This window comes from Erpetoichthys calabaricus, chromosome 6, assembly GCF_900747795.2.
Source record: "Erpetoichthys calabaricus chromosome 6, fErpCal1.3, whole genome shotgun sequence".
NCBI classification, from domain to species: domain Eukaryota; kingdom Metazoa; phylum Chordata; class Cladistia; order Polypteriformes; family Polypteridae; genus Erpetoichthys; species Erpetoichthys calabaricus.
The window spans coordinates 89,264,675-89,272,591 of record NC_041399.2 but is presented as its reverse complement, the minus strand read 5'-3'; the positions used below and the strand labels follow the sequence as shown (position 1 = coordinate 89,272,591).

The following is a 7,917-nucleotide window of genomic DNA, read 5'->3' as shown; positions in this document are numbered from 1 at the left end:
GAAAGGCGAAGCGCGATATAGCGAGGGATTATAAATAGTAAAACACAAGAAAAGACAGAAAAAGAGTTGGGGATCCACCCCGTACATTGTATAGAAATTTAAGCAAAATAATTATTAGCTCCAGAGAGCTATCTGGGTCAGTGTCCAGATAGGGTCAGGATAGGAAGGGAAGGTGCTAGGCTTTTATATTTGTAGGGGAGGAAGAAGCGGGTTTGGGAGGGTTCAAGCCGGAACTAAGGTCAGAAGGAGGCGTGGCTAGGAAGGGAGTGCAGGAACTGGAGGAGCTTTATATGGGTTTCTGTTCAGATGATCTGCAGAAGTGGGAGAAAAATGGTTAGGGCACTTTGTCAATCCCTGCCCTCATTTTCTGCCCTCAGTTAAGCCCTTAGCCTGCCTTCCAAGTGCACTTGTGTGACAATGTATATATAAATAATATGTATGTGCGTGTGTATCATATATATATATATATATATATATATATATATATATATATATATATATATATATATATATATATATGATTTATATATGATATATATATATTGTAAGAAGAATGAGTCGAAGACATCACAAAGGTTTGGGGCAGCCACCCGTATATTATGCTTGGCTGCAATTGCTCTTTTTTAATTACACGAAGTGAATCGTTTGGAGTCCAAAACAGAACTGATTCTTAGGAGACAAGATGGCAGCTTTAAAGGCCCAGAAGGGAAATGACGTCTTCATCACAGGAAGTGGGAGTGGTATCCTGGTGTTCGGAAGTGACGTCATCCTTGGGGCCGTCCAGAGGCGGGATTTCCCGGGACAGGTCTGCAAGGGACTGAGAGAGATAGTCAGTACACTCCACCGCCCCCTGGCCTGGCGTAGAATTACAAGTGTCTAGGCCCTTCAGCTGTTTCCCATGCGCACGTGTGTGACAATATATATATATATATATATATGATTTATATATGATATATATATGATATATATATGATATATATGTACATGCATATATATATGTGTGACTGTATATGTTCTTTCTCTGTACTGCTCCCAAAGGAGAAATTTAGAAAGCATAAACCTACTAAATAAAGCAATAGACTAATGCAGTAGGCTCATGGGACCTATCTATAGGACTGCTGCTAAATTGCAAGGATAAGTCACCAGCCTTTGTATAATCAGTCTGAGGTCACTATGAAACCACATCATTATACTGACTGTATTCATTTTCCTTGTCTAGGGTTTGCTCTCCATGTAGTCTGGAGATATGACAGATTCTTTTGATCCATTAAACACAATAAACAAGTGACTGTTCTCTTTAAGCCAGTGTCTCAGTTCTTCTTTTTTTGCAAGCAGTTCTTGACTCTTTATAGCAGATTTCTTTTGAGCAAGAGAAAGTTAACAAAAATAAGCACATAGCTGGATGGATTTTTTTGTGATTTTCTGTAAGAAAACTGGTTAATTTCAGTAATTAAGGTGTCTATTTCTGCTGTAAATTGGTGATTTAGCAAAGTGGAAGAACTACTCTATATGAATATTAAAATGTTTCTAAGCTTCTGATGACCTGACTTCTTTGGAAAAGAAGTTAAACATGTGATAATAATACTAATGTATTTAATACATGTTCTATGATATTTTTTCAATACATTATTGTACTTTACAGAAAATAATGCTGATATATTGTTTTCTTAAAACCATAACTAGTCTCACTGAGCTTTCTACAGTATATTAGAAAGGTTGCTAAATTACCCAATGTCCTTTTTCTAATATTACAGATAAGATGTTTAAACCAAACCATTAGGATAACTCACATACATACAGAATATTAACTTTTTAATTCATTCTGTTCATTAATATTGCTATGTCTAATTCCAAAAAATCTCCAGAAATATTCAAAAACACTTGAAAATCTCTAATAACATTTTGAAGCGTATAGCTGAATATTCATGATTTCCAGTGGCCTTTGAATAGCTATTATTTTGATTTATACTGTCATGTACACAAATTTAATTTAATTAAATAAAATTTAATTAAATTTAATTCTGAATAAGTATCATTTAAGGTTACTGTAATAAAAATCATTGTGTCACTCGCTTAATCAAAGAGGGGCAACTGAAACTGTGCATTTATTTATTAAGTGCCTTGTAACCAATGCACAGAAAAGGGAAACTTTTCTTCTTCAAATTAAAAAGTTCATACTGATATGAATATGTTGCTGTCCCTTATGCAATGAATCAATGGCAATTGTAATAGTTAAGTGTTGAAAGTGTGAATGCTTTTTGATCATTAAAGAAATATTGCTGGTGTGCATTGCACACTGGGACATTCTCCAGGACTTAAAAGATGTAGCATTAACTGGTAATTCTGAAACATATGAAAATAGAGTTGCCCATAATAAGTCATTTCTATTTCTGTTTTGAATTTTGCTAGCATCACCCTTTAAAATTATCAACTGTATTAGAGTAAAATAAGTGCAGACATACCAAACAACTCCTGAATGAACAAAAGCTGTCTTGGTAAATCAATTTGCTAATGACAAATATCAAACCTTTTCTTTGGGGTCACTGTGCATTCATAAGCCCCTGTTCCTCACAGGCTATGAACAAACCTAAAAATATGCAATTTTGACACTCCTGAGCCTCCCTGAGCATTTCCTAACACTGGAAAGGAAAAGAGACTGCATCCTCCCAAAATGAGGGGCTAACAGAACAGGTCTCTGTCTGCAGCTCTTCATGATTATCTTGTAACCCACTGCCTATTTGAATCATCATGACAGACAGCTTCAATCATTCCTGAGTTCATGAAAACCCAGCTCAGACAATAGAAATTTGGTGTTTCACCAACTGTAAATGTTTTTCAAATTCTACAGTATACTCCTGTTTTCCTCATTAGTCATTTGTAAGCATTAAATACTTAGTATCTTTCAGAGGCATTAAATGCCAGCTTATACTGATTCAAAAAGACTGCAACACTTTTTGAGCATTTTGATACACTGGTTGATAGTAATACACAAAACCATTCTCAGCTAAATAGAAAATAACTTAAAATATTTTTACTCTGGAAAGTAGTGAAACGTTAAGCAAAATGACACCTTTTATTGGCTAACTGAAAAGATTACAATATGTAAGCTTTCGAGGCAACTCCAGCCCCTTCTTCAGGAAAAATGTAATACAGAAACTGGAGTTCCCTGTGTTTATATACACACTAGGACAAGAGGCAACATTGGAAAACCTTTAAGTGAGACATCTTAAATGTAAAAAATTAATAGACCACTTCAGGTTAAGATTCACTTAGCAAGAGAGGAGAACAATGTATAATCAAGATCTTTTGATAAGATAACTGTCCAACAAAGTCTTTTAAAGTTTCTGATGAGTTTTTCAAAACAATGTGGATCTGCAGTAAGGTTGTCTGTGTCAGTCGAGAGATGCAAACAATCCTCATATCTGGCCATAAAACTCTTGTCTCTATTCAAACCATGTTGTAATGTGTTAAATTTTAGCATGAGTTTAATTTCCCATTCTTTTCTCTCTTGCTGTGTTCTGAAGTTGCCCATAAGTACCAAGATTTTCAAGTCCCTCTCACAGTGTCCATAGCTGTTGAAGTGAGCTGCTACAGGAACATTTCTGTTGCCATGTTTAATGTGGAACCTGTGTAAATTCATTCTTTGGCGGAGTGTTTGTCCAGTTTCTCCCAAATCTCTCACTACATCCATAATGACTAACATGGTACTACACACTAGTACTACTCTGTAAAGAGAATAGAAGGTCCTTGTAACTCGTCCAGAAGAAAAATGTTGATTTTTCATAGGAAGCATAACTTAACAAAAAGAAGATGTGGAAGTGCTTAAGAAATTTAAGCCTATATGCTTTTAAGTAAAGGCAGTTGCCATGTACCTGCAATTTTAAATATGGGTTTAATAAAGATCAGAGAATAAAATGCCTCATAATGTAACCACATAAACTGCAGGCGGTAATTAGGGAAGGCGGCACTGTGGCACAGTGGTTTGTACTGCTGTTTCATGAATCCAGCATCCAGCGTTTGAGTCCTGTGACTGGTCATTGTCCATGCAGACTGCATGCACGTCTGTGTGAGTTTTCCTCCAGCCAGTATGCTGCTCCTGTGACATCCCAAAGACTTGTTGATGAAGTTCAGTGTGACTATTCATTGGCCCTGTGTACGTGAGTAGGGCTGTGATAAACTGGTGCCAATGCTGGGCTGATTCCTGCCTTCTGCTGGAAGTTGATGGGAAAGGCTCTGACAACACTGAATTGGATTAAGCAGAGTGTGTATTTTGTGTGTGTGTTATGTAATTATTAATTTGTAAAGTTTGTCATTGTAAATTTCCTGTGAACATTATATAGTGTCCCCGAGCCGTCATTCAGTGAAAAAGGCTATACAACTATTTTGGTACACTCCCTGTGCTTTGTATATTCCTTGAAAATATTTTTTTTAATTATTTGAAAAGAAAAATCAAAAGGTAGATTAACTGACTGGAATACAAATATTTTTAAACTACTGTACATTTTCATAGCCAGTTATACACTTTGAATCGTTTTCAATCATCTTTTATTTTGCAGCAATAGTTTGAAAAGCACATTTACCTCCAATTGTACACTTAGTGATTTAGGAGATAATCATTTGGAAAAAGATATTTACATAAGGAAAATGAGAATTGGTTCTGTTGGGCATACATATTTGAAAACGTATGTTGATCACTGGTCAAATAATAACGATTTTAATATGCATACAGCATGACAAAATGTAAACCGTATTGGACTGGCGGAGAATTAATATGTTGACTGAGATCAAACTGCATAACCCTTGGGAGGAAGCTGAAAGCAATATATAAACATGCTCCAAAATGGATTAGATCACATATTATGAACACTAGTCAGACCATGACATAAAATTGGGCTTTCAGTCAAATAATTTATTAACATATTTTCAAATTAACATCAAAACCACACTAAAGATTTGCATACATTTAATTTGTATGCACCTTGAGATATGCCACATGTACAGTATTTTACCATGAAAGACTGAAATTAAACAAAATAGCTTGCATATGAAACACTATTTAGGTGAAAGCTATAGTGTGAATCTCATAAATTTCATGTTTTTGTCTGAAACGTTTTAAAAATTTACACTTTATTAAGTCTGTATTTGTTTTGTTTTTTTTTTTTTTTGCATTTCCTACATCAGTGAAGGTTATGATATTTATGCCTATAATTTTTTTTTCAGGTCATCTGTTTGAATGATTAAGTGCCATGATATTATTTCCAATCTATTTATTTTACAGAATGTACATATGAATGTTTTTAGCACATGTTCTTTATAATACAGTTTGTTATTGTTTTGCCCACTTGTCCACAAAATCCCACAATACCCAATCAAAATGTTAAACTGCAACAATAAAGGAATGGGTCTAGTTAAAAAAAAAACTGCAAAACCAATTAAACAACAAAAAAATAAAAACCAGCACAAATTTAACAAAGCACCATATGCATCATAGTCATCGTGCAGTGCTTTAAGTGCGGACTGTTCAATAAGCATCCCTTATGTCATTTATAGTCATATATATGTCAGTAATAGAAGTGGATTTTTGACCATGATGATAGACACTCTTTGATTGCTTGACAGTCACAGATAACATGATAATGAACCAACAGTACAAACCAGTACATGAATCTGTGTGTAAATAATAAGCAAATAAATAAAAAACAAAAATCTTTACTACATTATATATATATATATATATATATATATATATATATATATATATATATATATATATATATATATATATATATATATATATATATATATATATATACACACAGTAATCCCTCACTTATCGCGGGAGATAGGTTCTAAGGCCGACCGCGATAACTGAATTTCCGCGAAGTAGGGACACCATATTTATTTAATTATTTAACGTGTATTTGGACGTTTTTAAACCCTCCCTGTATTGTTTACAACCCACCATTTACTCTATTAATAACAGGGACAACTGCTAAGCAATATGAAATCGGTAGATAACTTTACACTTACTGTATAGCGAAGTACACGTAGCAGCTTGTAGGCGGTCATGACATCGTCGACCTTGTTGCAAAGATTCCTAAAGCAGATTCCATCCAGACTACTGCCTTATCACGTCCACTTGCAACTCGTTTTGTGCCCTGGTTAAAGGACACTGCGGCCGTAGATCTTATATGCTTCTCCTCCTTTTTAAATAAAAAGAATCGTGGACTCATTGATGCTATAATGGTGTCCTGCAGCGGTGTAGCTGTTCCCTTCCTTCAACATATCCAAAACTTTTACCTTTTCTGCAATCATTTGCATCTCCTGTTGGTGCTTGGACATGGCCCCTGAAGCAGCAGCACGTTAATGCTGAATGAGTGAGATGAGACTTCCTGGTTAATGCAACACTCCGTCGCTGAGCCAATCAGCAGCACACAGGAACTTAACTGCGTGCTCTGATTGGGTAGCTTCTCAGCCATCCGCCAATAGCATCTCTTGTATTAAATCAACTGGGCAAACCAACTGAGGAAGCAAGTAAAAAGACCCATTGTCTGCAGAAACCCGCGAAGCAGCGAAAAATCAGCGTTATATATTTAGATATGCTTACATATAAAATCCGCGAAGTCGTGAATCCACGAAAAGTGAACCGCGAAGTAGCGAGGGATTACTGTATATATATATATATATATATATATATATATATATATATATATATATATATATATATATATATATATATATAATAATATAAACCTCTGTCTGTCTGTCTGTCCGCTTTTCACGAGAGAACTACTTAACAGATTTAGATCAGGTGTTTTTCTATAATTTCCTTGGAACATTTTGGTTGATTTTGCGACTTTTCTCATCACACTAAGTATCATAGTTCGCTTGTGATACTGATTTATTTACGCAAATCTGAGAGAGACGTAGTGGGCTGAGGGGGGAGGCGGAGCCCTCCTCACTCACACGCCACCCTTGGGGTGTATCTTACTTCCGCTTAGCTAGTGGACAAGAGAACTACTTAAAGGATTTTGATTTTTTTTTTTTTTTTTTTATTTGCACTCCGGTTGATTTTGCAACTTCTCTCATTGTGCTAAGAATCATAGTTCACTTGCAGGAGCGATATATTTGCACTAATCTGAGACAGAGGCTGCAGGCCGAGGGGAGGGGGAAGCATGATGTAAGGAGTGGGGAGTCGGTCTAACTCTGCGTTTTGGAGCGTAACTTGCCTCTGCTTAGCTAGCGATACCTTTTTGTTTATTGGCTTTTAAAGTCAAAAGTCTTGTTTTACAAAGAACAGCTAGTATATATATTGTAATGGACAGCCAGGTCCCATGCCCGGCAGGGACGCCTCTGCTACATCTGTTTCAGGGGAGCAGCTATGGACAGTTCAATACCTCCCCTGGGACGCTTGGTGGCAGCCTCCCTGGCGGACGATGACTCCCCAACCTAGCGCATGGCTCCATGGAGTCCTCCACAGCCTGGTTGGGAGCTCAGATGGCCGCTAGGGGGAGCTACAGGGAGTCAGCAGCCCAGTTGGACGTATTTTCAGCCCCACCCGGAAGGGCAATTAGGACCAGGTGGTCAAGCACCTGGAACACTTCCAGGTGGGATATAAAAAGGGCCAACCACCACCACTCGAGGAGCGAGAGTTGGGAGGAAGGAGACGAAGCTTGAGGAGGAGTGGTGGAAAAAGGGAGAAACTGTTGGTGTTGTGTTGTAGAAGTGCTTTGGGAATATGTACTGCCTGTGGGTCACGGGGAAGACGTGCGCCCACGGGTGAAGAAAAATAAAGAGTCTTGTTTGTTTATACGTGCCTCTGTGTCCATCTGTGTCGGGTCGGGCACCTATATAGCGCCTTTGTTACACTGGCGTAGTCGGCAAGAGCCCAGTCCGTCCATTTGGGCCGGAACCTGT

The 7,917-nt window shown here is 37.0% G+C and overlaps 1 protein-coding gene across 3 annotated transcripts in view; it reads left to right on the top strand.

Moving 5' to 3' along the window:
- The window catches only part of LOC114653468 (cadherin-18), a 1,070,530-nt gene that overhangs the window by 402,512 nt on the left and 660,101 nt on the right, over positions 1-7,917 (top strand). The window lies entirely within an intron of this gene.